Here is a 19,882-nt window from a genome sequence, read left to right on the forward strand (position 1 = left end):
GTATTCATTCGACCTAAATTGTGTCTCATATTACAATGGACCAACTTTGTTTCGATTTGGAGGTGCGGCCTAAAACTTTACTCTCCCCTTGAATTTCGAGTCTCAAATTTCCGGTGCGGCTTAGATTTGGGAATTTTTTTTTCCCCTTTATTTCGAGTCTCATTTTTCGGGTGCGGCTTAGATTCGAGTGCGGCTTAGATTCGAGTAAATATGGTACTGACGGCCTTGGGAGAGCCAGTCCTGACAAAACTCTACCATCTGGTGAGCAAGATGTATGAAACAGGCGAAATACCCACAGACTTCAAGAAGAATATAATAATTCCAATCCCAAAGAAAGCAGGTGTTGACAGATGTGAAAATTACCGAACAATCAGTTTAATAAGCCAAAGCTGCAAAATACTAACACGAATTCTTTACAGACGAATAGAAAAACTAGTAGAAGCCGACCTCGGGGAAGATCAGTTTGGATTCCATAGAAATACTGGAACACATGAGGCAATACTGACCTTACGACTTATCTTAGAACAAAGATTAAGGAAAGGCAAACCTACGTTTCTAGCATTTGTAGACTTAGAGAAAGCTTTTGACAATGTTGACTGGAATACTCTCTTTCAAATTCTAAAGGTGGCAGGGGTAAAATACAGGGAGCGAAAGGCTATTTACAATTTGTACAGAAACCAGATGGCAGTTATAAGAGTCGAGGGACATGAAAGGGAAGCAGTGGTTGGGAAGGGAGTAAGACAGGGTTGTAGCCTCTCCCCGATGTTATTCAATCTGTATATTGAGCAAGCAGTAAAGGAAACAAAAGAAAAATTCGGGGTAGGTATTAAAATCCATGGAGAAGAAATAAAAACTTTGAGGTTCGCCGATGACATTGTAATTCTGTTAGAGACAGCAAAGGACTTGGAAGAGCAGTTGAACGGAATGGATGGTGTCTTGAAGGGAGGATATAAGATAAACATCAACAAAAACAAAACGAGAATAATGGAATGTAGTCAAATTAAGTCGGGTGATGGTGAGAGTATTAGATTAGGAAATGAGACACTTAAAGTAGTAAAGGAGTTTTGCTATTTGGGGAGCAAAATAACTGATGATGGTCGAAGTAGAGAGGATATAAAATGTAGACTGGCAATGGCAAGGAAAGCATTTCTGAAGAAGAGAAATTTGTTTACATCAAATATAGATCTAAGTCACAGGAAGTTGTTTCTGAAAGTATTTGTATGGAGTGTAGCCATGTATGGAAGTGAAACATGGACGATAAATAGTTTGGACAAGAAGAGAATAGAAGCTATCGAAATGTGGTGCTACAGAAGAATGCTGAAGATTAGATGGGTAGATCACACAACTAATGAGGAGGTACTGTATGGGGTTGGGGAGAAGAGGAGTTTGTGGCACAACTTGACTAGAAGAAGGGATCGGTTGGTGGGACATGTTCTGAGGCATCAAGGGATCACCAATTTAGTATTGGAGGGCAGCATGGAGGGTAAAAATCGTAGGGGGAGACCAAGAGATGAATACACTAAGCAGATTGAGAAGGATGTAGGTTGCAGTAGGTACTGGGAGATGAAGAAGCTTGCACAGGATAGAGTAGCATGGAGAGCTGCATCAAACCAGTCTCAGGACTGAAGACCACAACAACAACAACAATTTTTATTCCTCTCATATCAACAGTTAGTTTTCTCAGCCTTGTTCCCAAACGTTTTTGAACATGGCCTACACATTCTATTTTGCTAATAATGGCATCGCCATGGTACAGTAAAGAAAGCGAGCTTTGAAATCTTTTGGACTGTGTTTCACTGCTCAGTCAGTCAGTTTATAATTTGTGTGGACCTAATATGTTGACTGTATCCTATACTCAATTTAAAGCAGTGGGGTATTCAGAATTGTCTTTGGATGGTTGCTGCTTCTTTTCCTTATGAATAAGAAACCGTTTTTTTTTTTTTTTTTTTTTTTTTTTTTTTTTTTTTTTGTTGCCTATGTAACAAATATCACTATAATTTTGATGAGTTAGTAACAGTGTTTCTGTTGCAGTTACCATTTAAAGAATTTATTTACAAAGATATCATTGCGAAATATCTTCATTTTCTAAAGCGTTAGTAATTTACTTTTGATAGCAACACTCATTATTTCCAATTCACTACTTAGTTCTTACAATCTTTGCTCTTAATAAACAATATGTAGATTCAATAATGGCAGAGTGTTCCATTCATTTGTAATAACAGAAATGGACACACAATTATTCATAACTTGAAAAAAATAATTTACTTTTCAGTCATTGTTAACTCTTTACGTGTCACCATATCTTTCTCCCCTCATTGTGGGTGTCACTCAATGATGCCCCCAAACAGCTGGTGGACGTCGGTTCTCTGGTTAGCTTTATGTGGGTTCCTGGCCATGTTGGTATCCCTGGGAACGAAGCTGCAGATGCAGCGGCCAAGGCTGCAGTCCTCCAGCCTCAGACAGCTTCTTGTTGTGTCCCTTCGTCAGATTGTAGCAGGGTCATTTGTCGGCACATTTTATCGCTGTGGCAGGCCGATTGGGCTGCACTTACAGACAACGAGCTTCGGGCCTTGAAACCTCTTCCCTTGGCTTGGACGTCCTCCTCCCGCCCTTCTCGGCGGGAGGAGGTCCGTTTTGGCCCGGTTACAAATTGGACACTGCCGGTTCAGCCATCGCCATCTGCTGACGGCTGCGCCGGGGCCGTTCTGCCCATGTGGGCAATTGCTGACGGTCCGCCACATTTTAACGTCCTGCCTGGATTTTAACACACTGCGTCTTGATCTTGGCCTGCCCTGTAGTCTAGATGCCATTTTAGCGGATGACCCACGAGCAGCTGCTCGCGTTCTTCATTTTATCAACTTGACCAACCTCTCTAAGGACCTTTGATTGTGCTGTTTTTTTTTTTAATCCTATGCCTGTCAGTCTGTCTTTTATTGTGTTTTCCCTTTTAGTTGCTGTTTTAAACTTGTGCCTGGCGGTGCATTCCTAACGTAGTCTGGGCGCTAATGACCATTGAAGTTTTGCGCCCTAAAACCACAAAAAAAAAAAAAAAAAAATTGTCTGGGAATTTCAGCACACATTCTGATCTTCTAACTTTTTGCACATGTATATGCGATAACAGTGTTGATAACAAGAGCATCAGTTGTAGATAAAACTTTATTCACTAAGAGTGGGATGGGGGGGGGGGGGGGGGGGGGGGGGGGGGGGGGGGGGGGGGGGGGGGGGGGGGGGGGGGGGGGGGGGGGGGGGAAGCAAGCAAGCACAGAGTCTGCAAGTCCACAGTGCTTACAAAGTATGTAGTTGATTATTATGGATGGCATATGTTGGAATGACTTAGGGTGACGATTTAGGGTTTCCAGATCAGCAAATCTGGGAAACCCCTCACTTCTCATTTGTACTGTCAAAGCAAGTATTGTTCCAAGTCTTCACTGCCTGGCATACTAACATATGCCATCCATAATAATGAACCACATACTTTGTAAGCACATACTCTTAGACAGACAAGGTAAGACTGGTGCTGTTGTTCCCAACAGTGTTATCTTTGACACAATTGTGTTTACTCCATAATATTGTTTAAAGTTATTTAAAAATCTTGCAAGCTATCCAGCTCGGAAATGGCTGTCAGGTTGTCCGCCGAAGTATCGGAGCGAGAAATAATAATATCTCGGATGCACGCCCAAAGATGGTGGAATATACTTCCTGTGCTGCTAGTCTGGCAACCAGTTTGATGGTTATGGATGCTCAGGGCTTCAATCAGTAGAAATGTTGATTCGTTTATATTTAATCTTAACAGTGAAGAACTTGAGTAAACATTTAATTAAGTCATGTTGACCATCATAGGAATACATGAGTGCTGTCTGTATTGTAGAAATTGTATCGAAACACATCCTTGTAGATGAAATTCATCCTTTTGTCTTGAAAGAATATACAGTAGGTTTCACATGATTCACCCTTTTCTTCAACTCGATGATGGAAGTTGGAAGGTCAACGTCTGTTGTGACACGAAGTTTGTGGTAGAAGTCCCCAGGTAACTTCAGTGTAGTGCCTTGTACTTCTGGTATTGTAGAATATTTTTCATTTTAGGAGAAGCAACAGAAGCTGAGCAGAATTGTTGGTAATATGTTATCCTATTTAGCTGTAGCATAGGCTCATTTGGCACTGTTCAGAGTATGGTGAAACCTTTCAGTTTTTCCACAAGCCTGCAGTTGGTATTGTTCTAGTCACTTTACAGCCACAAATCTTTGCTAAAGCTTGGAATATATGTTAGATGGAACTTGTATTCTCTGATCTGTTACCTGTCATGGTGTTCCTAATATGGTAATGCTGGAATTAAAAGAATGCTTCGCTACTTTGTTGGTTGTAATGTTTCAGAGTGTCACTACTCACTCAAGCTGGTGAATCTATCAATACAACTTAAACAGTATGTAAATTCATCAGCGGGAGGTAGAGGACCCATTATATCGTTATGTACCAAGTGAAAATATTCATCAACAATGAGGAGTTTTCCAATAGGTGATTTGGTACACCTTGTAATTTTGCTCTTCTAGTAGGCTGCATATAACTTAGTCCAGTGTTGCACATTCTTCTTCAAATGTGGCCACACAAATCTGGAAGATACAAGCTTTACTGAAGATCTCACTCATTGGTGAGCCATGTTGCGTAATGCTTAAAAACTGCTTATCTAAACTTTGGACAAATACTTTCAGTTGATAAATCACTAGTAATTGTAAACTGTGTAAATGTCAATGACTGCTGCACAGAATGATAAATGCTGACTTAGTTACACTGCTCAGTGGGAGTCTGTAGGATGAACAGTGCAGAGCAGTTTACTGGCAGTGCAGAGCAGTTTACCGGACACAGTAGATGATCAGTTTCACTCTTTCTTAAAAATATTCTAACAACACTACCAAACCAGTGTTCCTTTTCAAATTGGGCTTGTGAAGCTGTCAAGTGATTCCTGCCGCGAGAGTATGGTAGGTATGTGCACAACTTTGTCCAGCTGCAACCTCTTAAAAATTTATTTTGGAGGAGTAGTTTGTGGTACAAAATTCCTGCTGCCACCCTCATGACTTATAGCACTGATAACTGGATTTCCCCAAAGTCACTCTAAAGTGCATAGATGACACTACATTGGAGGGGGAGGGAGGTGGAGAGTAGTAAATGAGATGGAGCATCTGCAGTTTGGGTCAACCATTAGTTAAATTCATATGCAGTTTTTATGCGGTAATTATGAGGTTGAACATAAAAGACAATGAGTGTTTAAAGGTTCTGAAGTTAGGAGCTGTTGAATTCTGCCCTCTGTTGTGTGTCACTCATTGGTATTTTTCCTCTGTATGTAAGCATTAGTTTCTTTATTATGATGGATTTCCTATTTATCAAACTGTTGCCATCTCGGAAGTCGCTCTTGTATTTCTGATCACGGAATTGCTAATGAAACCACAAAAAATGAAGAACTGCCACTTAAAAAACAGATTGACTCAAGTAGTAATGACTGAAATCCACAGGTGCAATGGCCTGCCAATCCGGTTGTGCACAAGAATTATTCATTTCTTTTGATGTCCATGCAGGCGCTGTTTGGAAAAGCATTGCAGGTTATCTTCAACACAATAGTCGAGGAGTGTACACCCCCCCCTTTTCCTGAACACTTTAGGGTGACTCCTTTACTTTGGGCATTTGCCAGCTAGACAGTATGGGGCTCTGCACACAAACAGTTATTACGTGTGAGCAGCAGCCACAATCTCTCAGTTTGTTTTGCATCTGCTTTATAACATTAGATATTGTTTTCACATATTTTCTTAAATGGACAATGGATATCAAATGGATTTGTGCAAAGAATTCAAAATCTTTGTAGATGACATAAAAATGGAATGAAATTGCTGAATGATTAGTTAGAAAGCAACAGTGAGGACTTCATTAAGAAGCTTCTCCACAATGGAATGACCATTCTAGCAACAACATAAGTATATGCTAAATCTTTGAGCTGTTTCTTTAAAAAGGATAATTGTCAATATTGGGTACATTTTCGTGTTATTTCTGTGAGTAAAGTATGCTCTTTATTAATATGTGTCACAATGTAATTGATTAAAATATAATAATATATGTATTCAAGTATAATATCTAATAGTATGATTATCTATGAAAATGTCAGTAAGTAGCATTTTTTGTTTTTGTATAGTGCTGTGTTCCAGAAAAGAATGTACAATTTAAAGTTTATTCCACTTAATATATGACAGGTAAATATACGAAATGTATTCTAACTCAGGAAATTGGTTGGGCAGACCCAGTTAAATTTCCAACTGAACGTTACTACTTCATCCAGTGACAGAAAAACCACCACTCTTATGACAGATATAATCAAACAAATTAAACTGTAATTAGTAGGAAGATGCCTGGTGATGGCAACATTCTGCCAACACCTTGTTCCAAACTAAAGACTGATAATAAAACATGATTTCATCAAACATGCAGATTGTGGACAAAAATATGAACACACCACGAGAAATGCATGGTCGAACTTATTTGTGGACGATAGCCTAGTTTAGAGATTGAACTGTTGTATTTCCGTAACTTTGTTAGCCAAAGTGCTTGGTGATTCGAGAGGCACTGTGTCGAAGAGTTGTACTGCTTACGGGGAAATCAGAGAAACGTCACCCACTAAGTCGCGATGTGGACAAAATTGTGTATTTAGTGATTATGACAGATGACTATTGAAGAGGATATAATGAAAAATAAGAGGAGGCCAGCTGCAAAAGTCACTGCAGATCTGAATGTTGCACTCACAAAACTGGTCAGCAGCAAAAGAACAGGGGAGGCAAGGGAGGGGGCCTCCATGAGCAGGAAATAGCAGGGCAAGCTAAAATCAAAAAACTGCACATTAGTGATGCTGTTGCCCATCACAGAAAATGTGGTGTTTGTGGTGCTGATACTATGAATCCTAGACTGTGTGGCACTGGTAGGATGTTGTTTGGTCGGATGAGTTTTGCTTCATACTCTTTCCAAATTCTGGCCGAATTTACGTCCAAAAAGTGAAACGTGGTGGGGTTTCGTCATAATGTGCAACCATATCATGGTATTCTGTGAGCACTGTGGATATTCTTCAAGATCACATTACTCTTGTTGATTGTGTGACCATTTTGGCAGATAAGTTACCTCCTGTGGTCAGTGTTTCTTTCCCAATAGTGTTGCCGTGTTCCGAGGTGCCACACGGTTTGCATTGCCCGGGACTGGTTTTGTGAGTATGAGGATGAGTTGCCACATCTCCACTAGCCACCACATTCGCCAGATCTCAATGTTGTTGAGCATTTCTTGTCTCCCTTGGGGAGAAGGGTACGTGACTGCTGCCCATTTCAATCATCGTTACCTGAAAATGCCACTGTTTTACAGGGAGAATGAAAACCATACACAAACTGCATGTATCCATTCTAAGACGACTGGAAGCTGTCTCGAATGCCAAGAGTTTTCCTATGCCCATTGGGCATGCTTATGTGTTGTCTTTTTGGTGTTTTCGTGTTTTTGCCCTCCACACCTGTGTGTCATTAGTAAAATTGTACAACAAACATCCATTATCTCTGTTAGGATGAATTTTCAACAAAATTTATGTGAATTAATTTTCCATTCTTTTTAATTTATAATCATTTCTGGTCATTTACCCTTATGGTCATTGTACCCTACACTCATTGTAAATAATTTTATAACTAACTCTTCCTGAAGATAATTGGATTAACATAAGATTTTTACACACTAGGTCAGGCGCTCAAAATTTCTGGAACGGCAACTGTATCTGCAATTTGAAGGAAGATCTTTGCCACAGATTATCTGTTATTCACAAAAGATTGAAGATTCCACTCTGCCAAACTCTTAAAACATTACTCCTTTCTCTGAAGATGAACTTGCAGAAAATTATTTCACTGTTCTTCCGAGGAAACTGAACTTTTCTAATAAATGGTATCACTGTAGTGGTTCAGTTACCGTTATACAGGAATTGAAGTCTCGTGGAAACAGCTGTAAAGGATGGATGTTCATTTGAGGTGGAATAAGCATCAAGCTACTTTGATGTCTGTGTTTGATGCTCTGTTGGAAAATGAGAAATTAACAGATTGCACAATTAGTGCTGAGGGGCATCATTTAAGAGCACATAAGATAATTCTTTCAGCCTGTAGTCCATATTTTGAGGAACTGTTCTCTGAAAACTATGAGAAGCATCCAATTATTATTCTGCACGATGTAAAATACGCCGCCATAAAGGCTCTGTTGGATTTTATGTACCGTGGCAAAGTAAATGTACGGCAGGAGGAGCTCAGTGGTGTTCTGAAGCTCTCAGAGTCTCTTCAGGTAAGAGGACTCTCTGGTAGTGGGTGTGTGGATGACGTCGACATGCAAAAAGGTAGTGAAAGAAATGAACTTCCTGAAAATAACCCATCGCAACCTGTTTCTGTATTGTGCTCTTCCTCGAGTCAAAATGAACGAGAAAGAAATGTGCAGTCATTTAGAAGGTGCTGTCCATCTGGGTCATCACAGGATGGAGGTTTTGAATCCATTCAAAAGCATAGAAAAATTATTAAACACTCCAGTTTTGATCAGGGAATGGACCAAAATGCATTCAAAGAAGTTATTACTCCTGATTTTGATAGCGTACATCAACTTCCCTCTCAAAGGGAAGTAATGGCCACAGCAAATAACTCATCTGGTGGATCAGTTTACAGTCCAGTTCAAGTGCGAAAGACATTGTCTTCATCTGCCCACATCACGGTATCATCATCATCATCATATAGTCAAATGCCTTATCAGTCTGACTGCAGTGAGTTGCAGAGCTCCAGAGGGGAAATGGCTGTTGCAGAAAATGAACAGTTTTTATTTCCGGAAGCAGTATTACCGGAAAAAAAGTCAGCAAATCTGAGTGCATACCAACAAGAGGTATCACTAGAACTAAAATCTGAGGTGCTTGAGAGTCACATGGAAATTGTAGAAGACCTTACTCTTGATAATGATGACGATTATCACAGTGCCAATGATTATCATGATGATTGTAACAGTGCTGAAGTTGGCAATGGAGAAGTCAGGAGATCGAATGAAAATCTTACATATGAAGAAAATTTTTGCACTCAAGAAATGAAAAATCTGCATTCACCATCCGGCAGTGATTATCTGAATAATGTGACTTTGACAACATCCCAGACAGCATCACGTAAACAGTTTAGTTGCCATACTTGTAGCAAGTCTTATCGGTATCCGCAAGGGCTACATAGACACCTGAAGTTTGAATGTGGTAAAGAACCACAGGTTCAGTGTCCTCGCTGCAGTTATCGGTGTTTTAGGAGTGATACTTTAAAAAAACATATGACTACTCGCCGTTGTCTGAGGCAAGAAAATTATGCAATTTTTGTAGGAGATGAATGATAATATGAACCTGACATAAAGAAATGGGTGAATGCTGTAGTGTGTGTTCCTGATCATTAGTGAAGACTTTTTGTGACAGTTTTATTTCATTTGTGGCAGTTTATATATGTAAGTTGCTTGAAGCAATGATTCCTTGTGTTGTGTGAGTACAATTCATTCTTATGTAAATTTTTTCAGTTATGAGTATATTTTAAAATTGTGTGAAAAATTGTCATTTTCAATGCATGTGAAGTAATATTCCTTGAGAGCTGTATTACTTGCTACTTAATAATTATGCCAATAATGGCATTGTGCTATCATCAGGTGTATATTTTGTTGTATACAGAATATTGTCCTTATGGTGAAGACCCTAATTATGTGAGTGCAAGTCAAGTAGTGCTGATAAGAAAACATTACATAATTTTGAAAACTATAATATCCCCTTGAATTACTTGCTGATAATTGTGACAATACCAAGAATTGACTTACATATTTCTCCAGAATACCTCTAGGTGTTCACTCTGTTTCTTCTCATCTCCTTGTGCAACTTTTCCAATTGTAATAGTGTGTTAATATTCCATATTCCCATTCATCATCGTCTTTCCTTTCTTGTTGCAATGTGGGCTTCCACAGGATTTCCTGCTTGAATGTCTGAAAGGGGAGACATTTTATGTCTGGAATTAATTGGATGGCATTATATTGTTACTCATGCCATTTTGTGCATTATGAAATATAAATGGCTCACAGTTTCTGTTTGTATGTGTTGCACTGTGTGAATTATCACTTTATCACCATTTTGATCAAAGCATGTTGAGATATATCTATATTTAAGTTTAGAGAAGCTTCCTGTATTTTGAAATTTTTTTTACTGAAATAACATGTGATGAGAAAACCATGGAGCAAACAAACATGTGAACATGCATGCTGTCCTTCTCCTGTATACATTCAACCCCCCACCCGGTTAGTCCTATTGGTACGGGTCCCACACACTTGAGCAATAGCTTAGAATGGGTTGTGCAACTGATTTGTAAGCAATCTTCTTTGTAGACTGATTGCACTTCCCAATAAACCCAAGTCTACCACTTGCTTTACCCACAACTGAACCTATCTGATCATTTGATTTCATATCCCTGCAAAGTGTTACAACACTTGTATGAGTTGACCAATTACAACAGTGACTCATTAATATTATAGACATAGGATACTTTGTGTGTGTGTGTGTGTGTGTGTGTGTGTGTGTGTGTGTGTGTGAAGTGCACAATTTTACATTAATGAAAATTTAGAGCAAGTTGTCAATTTCTGCACCATGTTGAAATCTTATCAAGATCTGAGAGAATATTTATGCCGGTCCTCTTAGATAGTACTCCATTATAGGTAACTTTATCATAAAGCCTGATTTTACTATTAATATTGTCTGCAAGGTCATTAATATAAAACATGAACAACATGAACAGAAAGGGTCCCAATACACTTCCCTGGGGCACACCCAAAGTTACTTCTACATCTGACTATGACTCTCCATCAAAGCTGTGTCCTCCCTACCAAAAAGCCCTCAATACAGTCACAAATTTCACTTGATACCCCATATGATCGTATTTATGACAGTAAGAGTAGTTGTAGTACTGAGTAAAATGCTTTTCAGAAATCAAGAAACACTGCATCTGCCAGGTTGCCTTGATTCAAAGCTTTGAGTGTGTCACATGATCAGTGTTTTCGAAATCTGTGCTGGTTGGCATTGAGCAGGTCATGCTATTCAAGATACATCATTATGTTTGAGCTCGGAATATATTCTACGATTCTACAAAAAATCGATGTGGAGAATATTGGACGGCAGTTTTGTGAATCACTTCTAGTACCCTCCTTGTAGACAGGTGTGATCTGTCCCTTTTTCCAAGAATTGAGCACAGTTTTCTGTAACCAACAGCAGTCACCTTTATGCAGTGGTATAAATTATTAAGATAGCCTCTCTGCCAGTGTGAAATTGAAAGAGCATCAAACATTTTTAGAAAAGTGATCGTGATGAATTGATAGAAAGATAGGGATGTGGTGCAAATTTATAGCAAGGTATGGAGGTAAGAACAGAAGAATACTTCTGATGAAGTAAGAGATGCTTTACTAAAACAAATGCAAAACTAGGTGTTCAAACAAATAACTTGCCTAAATTCTGGCTCTGCTAGAAAGTCTACTATAGTAGGAATAAGTTTCACAATTCAGATATCTATAGGATTAAGTACAGTGACCACTTAAACAGTTCATAGGGCACATGGAGGGGAGCTTCAAAGCTCGACTCGGGAAGCTCATGTATGCCCTCCAGACACTACCGTGTTTGAGGCACATATGGCAAATTAAAATTTGGCCATGAACGTTGATAATGCAAGGGGTATTTGGCAAGTAAGTTCTGATCATCTGCAAAATGGAAACCACTGCAAAAATAAAAAATGTGTTATTTGCAACAGCTAGCTCCATCTTCCAGCTACTTATCTACATGTGAGTCTCCAATTTCTCCAGGCGTATTTTATGATGAAATAAATCTCGGGTGAACAGCCTGGTACGAGTGTGCATAGGACACAATATTTCGGCAATCGACCACGTTGCCATCGTCAGGTGCGCCCATGTACTGACTGGCGGTGGGCCAGCGCCAGGTATATACAGGACAATCTCCCTCCTCCCTCAGGCACTTCCTACGAGTCGGTGCGGTCCGTGCCCCGCGCACAGTGCAGGCACAGCGTCCATTCTCCTGCCGTCTGGGCGCTGCATCCTAAGTCTTCTCGTTTAGGAGGGTCCACCGGCACCGCTCTCGTTATTCTTGTCTCCTCCCCCGAAGTCAGTACACCCTGGGAAATATCCTTTTTCTTCTTAATCTGGGTGATTGCGGGTTCCCACGCCTTGCTAAGGTCGTAACTGCTGTCACAATTTAGTTGTGGCTCCCTTACTCTAATCTCTATGGCTTCTTTGATGACGCAGTCCCAGTATTTGGAAGTCTGTGTCAGGACTTTGGTTTGGTCATAATCCATGCTGTGGAGTTCTGACAGGCAATGATTGGCGATTGCCGATTTACTGGGTTGTCGCAGTCTAGTGTGCCGTCGATGTTCTCTGCATCGGTCCTCAGTGGTACGAATGGTCTGACCTATGTATACTCTCCCACATTGACAAGGTATCTGATAAACCCCTGATTTACATAGCCCGAGGTTGTCCTTGACACTACTGAGAAGGCCCTCGGTTATGCTTGGAGGACGGAAGAAGGTTTTCACTTGGTGTTTACGTAAAATGCGTCCAATTTTTTCCAGATAAGGCCCCACAAAACAGAATAATAGTCAAGGCCACCTCCTCCTGAGGTTCATCCTCAGTTTCCGCCAGTGCTGCAGATGTGGGATGTAGAGCCTTCCGAATTTGCCCTTCCTCGTAACCGTTCCTCTGAAACGACGGTCTTCAGACGGTCCAATTCTTGTCGGAGACTGTCCCTGTCGGAGATGGTGTGAGCTGTGTGTACAAGAGTTTTGAGCACGCCATTCTTTTGTGCCGTGTGGTGGCAGCTATCTGCATGTAGGTACAAATCGGTGTGCATCTTTTTCGTATACAAGCTGTGACCCAAAGTGCCGTCAGCTCGTCTTCTAATCAAAACATCTAGGAAAGGGAGCATCCCATCCGTTTCGATCTCCGTGGTGAACTTAATATTCTCGCGTCTGGAGTTGAGATGTGTGAGGAAGTCTGCCAGTTTATCTCTTCCGTGTGGCCAGATAACGAAGGTATCATCCACATATCTAAAGTAACAGGTGGGTTTTAGATGTGCTGATTCAAGAGCTTCCTCCTCGAAATGTTCCGTGTACATATTTGCGACAACGGGTGAGAGTGGACTCCCCGTGGCTACTCCTTCTGTCTGCTCGTAGTATTCACCGTCAAATAAGAAGTAAGTTGATGCCAGAACATGTCTGAAAATGTTGGTGGTCTCTTCGTCAAATTTCTGGCTGATGAGTTCCAAGGATTCTTGTAATGGAACTTTAGTGACTAGAGATAGCACGTCGAAGCTCACCAGTATGTCAGATTTCTTAAGTGTAAGGTTGTTGATGTGTCCAGGAAATCCATGGAGTTACAGATATGGTGTTTACATCTCCCAATGTAAGGGCTAAGCAGTTGTTCGAGTTGCTTGGCGAGAAGATATGTTGGGGCACCAAAATTGCTGACAGTGGGACATAATGGAATCGATTCCTTGTGCACCTTGGGCAGTCTGTAAAGTCTAGGAGAAACAGCAGCCCTCGGGCATAGCTTCTTGGCAATCTTGTCAGGGAAGCCGGAATCCTTGAGAAGCGCCAGAGTCTTCCAGACATAGTAATATTGAAACTTCCTGGCAGATTAAAACTGTGTGCCCGACCGAGACTCGAACTCGGGACCTTTGCCTTTCGCGGGCAAGTGCGGGCAAGTAATATTACCTGCAGACAAGGGCAACGCAACAATGATCCTATCCCGACAGGATTATGCTGAGAATATGCGGGTCCTACTTGGTGACAGTGCATACCGCAAGATTGACACCGATCCTACCAAGAGGGTCGAGAGAAAGACTCTGGTGCTTCTGTGCCAAAATGTTGTCTTCATAGCCAGCCGTTCATGTGAGCAGAGATGAAACTCAGAGGGAGGCAATTACGGGCTGTATTTTCGATGATCAAAAACTTCCAATTGGAAACACGGCAGGAGCATCTCCATTGCCCCTGCAGAATGTGGCTGCGAACTGTCTTGAAGAAGGAAACACGTGACAGTTATGTTATGTGGGCTGCATATCTTCAGGCAAAATTTCTCACTGGGCCCTCATACTTGGCGGAAGATACTATTTTCTAGGCACCTTTTCATGCTCACTGTGCACTCAGAATTGAAAGGAGCGACATGCTGTGATCGATGGACATAGTAGAGACACTGCCCAACACGTTTGTGCAAAGCTTCAACGGATTTTCACAGTGGTTTCCATTTCGCGGCTGATCGGACCTTACATTCTGAATAGCACTCGTAATTTGAACATTTTACGCAGGGCTGAAAATGAATGAGTCCTTAACATCTTAGAACAACTCAAGATCTACAACCACAAAACCAAGAATTGAATCTAATTTTGGTTGATACAAGTGACTACAACAACGATAAAACAGTATTCTCAACAAACAAACAATTATTATTAATTCAGTTTGGAAATGTAATTCTTGTTCATATCTACAAATGTACGAGGCATCAGGTGCAGGCAGTTACCTTGCGGGCTGTACAAATAACACAGATTCTATCAGACCACTGTTTTATCCTGTAACGTAGCATGTAAATTTTGCTGGTAAGTTGGACAGGTAACCAATAGTCAGGTACATTGTGGCATATTTGATGTTTGACATGGTTTAACAGCATTGTTGCACATCATAGTCTGTGCTGTTATTTTATTTTTGTCTAGATTTGATTATGGTTCTTGTGAACTGAAACCAATCATTTAAAACAACTAAAACAATTAATTGTCCATTTGAACATCTGTTCTACAACAAGTGATTCTCTGAGGACATTATATCAGCTGTTGCATAACAAAATTTATTATTGCATTTGCTTCAAGAATGATGTTCTTGTTGTTGTTTGGTTGTTCAAGCAAGACTGTTAAAGGAAATTTTATTGTTTCAAACCAGACAATTTATTACAAGTTACAATACATTTTGTACTTTCATACATTTTTTATTAAGTTAAATAAATTTCATCTTCTATGGAAAATCTAGGATGGCATGTAACAATATTGTGAAAAAGAAAATTGCCACTCACCATATAGCAGAGATGCTGAGTCGCAGATAGGCGTGACAAAAAGACTGTCACAAATACAGCTTTAGGCTAATAAGGCCTTAATGGCTGAAAGCTATGTTTGTGACAGTCTTTTTGTTGTGCCTGTCTGTGACTCACAGTCACCGATATATGGTGAGTGGTAATTTTCACAATATTGTTTCAACCTCTATCATGAATAAGTAGGCATTTGGTTTATTGCACACAGAACACTACACAAAATACAGCCAGTGCATTTGCACTGATCTTAATTTATAGAGTGGCTGAAACTGTTAAACATAATAATGCTGTTTAGATTTACACTTAACACAGACATTGCTACACATGTCGGTACAGAGCAAATTTGTATTACAGAAATTTCAGGAAATTATACCATACATTGATATATAATAAATTAATTAATTATTTAAAAGAAAAGATCAAGAAGTCTCCAAGTGTGTATTTTGTTAACAAAGCATCCCCGTCAACCTGGTTAAGCTAAGAAGCACAGTTTAACAGGAACATAAATACTGTCTCAGTTAAACTATTCAGTGAGAATTTTTAAGATAAAGAGTGCAGAATTTAATTCTTTCCTAAAAATCTTCTTGCAACACAATGAATCCACTCTTCCTTTCCAAACTGGCCTTGTAACACCGTCTAGTGAGTTCTGCCTGAGCAGTAGGCTAGATATGTGCACAGTTAGGCACCATTGTCCAACTGTCCAAAATTTGTTTTGGAAGAATAGGTTTTGTTGCAAAAAGTTTGCTTGATATCCAAACAAGTTAGGCAGTGATAAGTTTCTGAAGTAGGTGGGTTTCCTCAAAATAAACACTTACTTTAAACTGAATGTATGTTTATTTGAAAAAATAAATAAAGGAAGGTTTGATTAGTAAATTAGTTGGATCATTTACAGTTTGGATAAACATCAGATAAATTCATGTGCTTTTTTTTTCACTAATAATAGTTACACTAATAAAAGTTAGGAACTGTGAAATCAGACCATATACTGTAACAATATTGTACACATTCAGAAACTAGGTCTATAGATACCTGCATGTTGTGCTTCACTCCCATATTTGTCTTTTTGCTTGATATATAACCACAAGTTTCTGTCTTTATCATGACGGAATACCCACTTTCTCGAACAGTTGCCATCTGGGAAACTGCCATTGTATTTCTGAGTACAGAATTGCTAACGAAACCACCACAAATGACGAATTACCGCGTGAAATATGGACAGAGACTCAAATAGTAATGAAATACACAGATTACATTCAACTCATTAGTCAAAGAGCATATCTCGCGAACAGTGTAGGCCAGGTTCTCTACCTTGGGCACTTGCCAGCTTGACAGTGCAGTACTACAGGGAATATATTGACGTGTTTCACACAGAAAATTACTACAAACCAGTTGCATGTAAAATGGTTTCATGTGAAGAATTCAAAATCTTCATAAATGGCACAAAAAATGGAAACCAGTTACTGAGTGATGATATGAAAAGCAACAATGAGGACGTGATACAAAAGCTTCTCCACAGTGGAATGCCCACTTCAGTAAAACATAAATATTAAGTAAATTGTGAAACATTATTTGTAATAAAAAAAATAATTGTTTACATTTGGTATATTTTCATGTAATTTCTGGGGAAGAACATACTCTTTATTAACATGTCTCATAATGTAATTGATTAAAGTATAACAACATATCTGTTAATTATATTATGAAGATATTATATTTTATCTATCAGAATACCAGTATCTGGAATTTTTAAGTTCTTACGTTGCTCTGTTTCACAAAAGTGTGCGTTAAGTTAGAGCTTATTTAACTTAATTTAAGACAGTTAAATGTACCTGATGCATTGCAGCACAGTAAACCAGAACCAGTGAAGTTCCCATACAATCTCACTCCTGTAGCCACTGACAGAAAGCTAAAATTTCACTAGGTACCTGCTTCAAAATATTAGATATTGTTTTCACATATTCCTTAAATGAACAACGGAAATCAAGTGGATTTATGTGATCAATTCAAAGTAATCAAACAAGGTGATCTATACTTACTAAGAAGGCACCTGATGATGCCAAAATTCTGCCAACACATTGTACCAAGCTGAAGACTGCTGTTAGAACAAGACTTAGATATATGTTGTACAACCAACATCCTGTATATCTGTTGGGGGGAAGGGAGGGAGGGGGAGGGGGTGCTGCAAGAGTGTTTTCAGTAAAGTTAATGTGAAATAATTATGCATTGTTCTTAATTTATAATCGTTTCTCATCAGTTACCCTAATGGTCATTATCTCCAGCATTCATGCACTGTAAATAATTTTATAACTTATTCTTCCTGTAGATAGTTGGATTAACATAAGATTGTTTACACACTAACTGAGGCACTCAAAAGTTTTGGAACAGCAGCTGTATGTAGTGTTTGAAGGACAATCTTTGCCACAGATTATCTGTCATTCATAAACAATTGAAGATTCCACTCTGCCAAACTCAGAGAAACAGTGGTTACCTGCCTGAGTATGATCAACTTGCAGAAAAATATTTTCTGATGTTCCAAGAACATTGAAATTTTCCAGTAAATGATATTGCTGTAGTTGTTCAGTCAACATTGTACAAGAATTGAAGTCTTGTGGAGACAAATATACAGTGCGGATCAAAGCATCAACATTCATTTGAGGTGGAGTAAACATTTGTTGCTGATGCTCTGTTACACAGTGAGAAGTTAATGGACTGCACAATTAGTGCTGAGGACCATCATTTAAGAGCGCATAAGATAATTCTCTCAGTCTGTAGTCCATTTTCTTGAGGAACTGTGCTCTGAAAACTATGAGAAACACCAAATTATTATTCTGCATTATGTAAAATATGCCATGGTTGAGGCTGTGATGCATTTTGTGTATCATGGTGAAGTAAATGTACGGCAAGAGGAGCTTAGTGGTGGTCTGAAGCTCTCAGAATCCTTTCAGGAAAGGAGCTGTCTGGCGTTGGGTCTGTGGACAATGTCAATGTGCCGAAAGCCAGTGGAAGAAATGTTCCATCAATATCTTCAGAAAATATCCCATCACAATCTGCTTCTGTGCTCGTCATGCTCTACCTTAGGTCAGAAAGAAACTGAAGAAAAAGTGCAGTTACTTAGAGGATGTTCTCCACCTGTGTCATCTCAGGAATGAGGTTCTATGGAAGTAGACTCCATTTCTATATCTTTTCAAAAGTGTAGAAAAACTATTAATCTGTCTGGTTCTGATCAGGGAACTGGCCAAAATGCATTTAAAGAAATTGTTACTTCTGATCTTCAAAGTGTGCATCAGTTTCCATTTCAAAGACAAGTAGTGCACAGAAAGTATGAATCATCTGGTGGACAAGTTTACAGTCAAATTTGGGCACTAAAGACCTGGCTGTCATTTGCTCACACTGCCATATCATCATCATCATCATCATCCAGTCAAATTCCTTTTCAATCTGTTTGTGGTGAATTTAAGAGCTCCAGTGGGAAAATAACTGTTTCAGAAAGTGAACAGATTTTAACAAACACCAGAAGCAGTATTACCTGACAAAAGGTCATCAATTTTGAGTGAACTCCAACTGAAAGTATCACTAGAAACAAAATCTGAGGTCTTTGAGAATCACATGAAAGCTGTAGAAGACCTTACTCATGATGATGATGATGATGATGATGATGATGATGACAGTTCTCCTGGTGAAGATGGTTTTAGCAATAATTGTAACAGTGCTGAAGTTGATATTGGGGAAATCAGGAGAATGAATGGAGGTCTTACATGTGAAGAGAATTTTCACATAGAAGAATAACATGACTTTGAGAAAATCCCGGACAGTGTTACATGAACGCCGGCCGGTGTGGCCAAGCGGTTCTAGGCGCTTCAGTCTGGAACCGCGCGACCGCTACGGCATGCCTCGGGCATGGAAGTGTGTGATGTCCTTAGGTTAGTTAGGTTTAAGTAGTTCTAAGTTCTAGGGGACTGATGACCTCAGATGTTAAGTCCCATAGTGCTCAGAGCCATTTGAGCCAGTGTTACATAAACAGTTTGATTGTCATTATCGTGGGAAGTCTTATGAGTATCTTCAAGGCCTACAGAGACACACGTAGTTTGAGTGTGGTAAAGACCAAAATTTCAGTGTTCTTGCTGCAGTTATCAGTGTACTCATGGATACTTGCTGCTGTCACATGCAAAAAAAAAAAAAAAAAAAAATATCCTATTTTTGAAGAAGATGTGCGATAAAATGAACCTAACAAAAAGAAAGGTTTGAGTGTTGTCAAGTGACTTTCTTGATCATTAGAGTGTTTTTTTGTGTGACTGTTATTTTGTCAGTCTCTCTCTCTCTCTCTCTCTAAATTGTGTCAGTTTCTAACAGTTTCTTGGACGACAAGAGGCAATGCGGTGTTGGGTTGCACGACTCAAACGTCTCTTTCAGTTGACTCACAAATTCTGCATGCAGCCGATCCTCTTCTTTGGGTTATCAGCTAAGTTGCTCTCACTGTGTAATTCATCTCTGAAGACTGTATCATGTTAAGGGGAATATTGTTAACCAGCTCTATATTCTTGAAATAAATTATGTACTCATAGGCTCCTGTCAGTTCAACAACAATATATTTTTGACTCTCGTCCGAAAGTAGCAGTTGTTCTGTACAAACTCCACCAATCCAACTGGTTCCAAGGTAAATGTCAGAATCTACTAAACATTCATACAGTTACTTATGTTCTGCCTCATGCAGAGCCAAGAC

General features: G+C 39.5%; 1 protein-coding gene across 8 annotated transcripts in view; it reads left to right on the forward strand.

Moving 5' to 3' along the window:
• Positions 1–19,882, forward strand: part of LOC126106877 (longitudinals lacking protein, isoforms N/O/W/X/Y-like) — a 321,743-nt gene that overhangs the window by 194,160 nt on the left and 107,701 nt on the right. The window lies entirely within an intron of this gene.

Source organism: Schistocerca cancellata, chromosome 10 (genome assembly GCF_023864275.1).
Source record: "Schistocerca cancellata isolate TAMUIC-IGC-003103 chromosome 10, iqSchCanc2.1, whole genome shotgun sequence".
Lineage (NCBI taxonomy): Eukaryota > Metazoa > Arthropoda > Insecta > Orthoptera > Acrididae > Schistocerca > Schistocerca cancellata.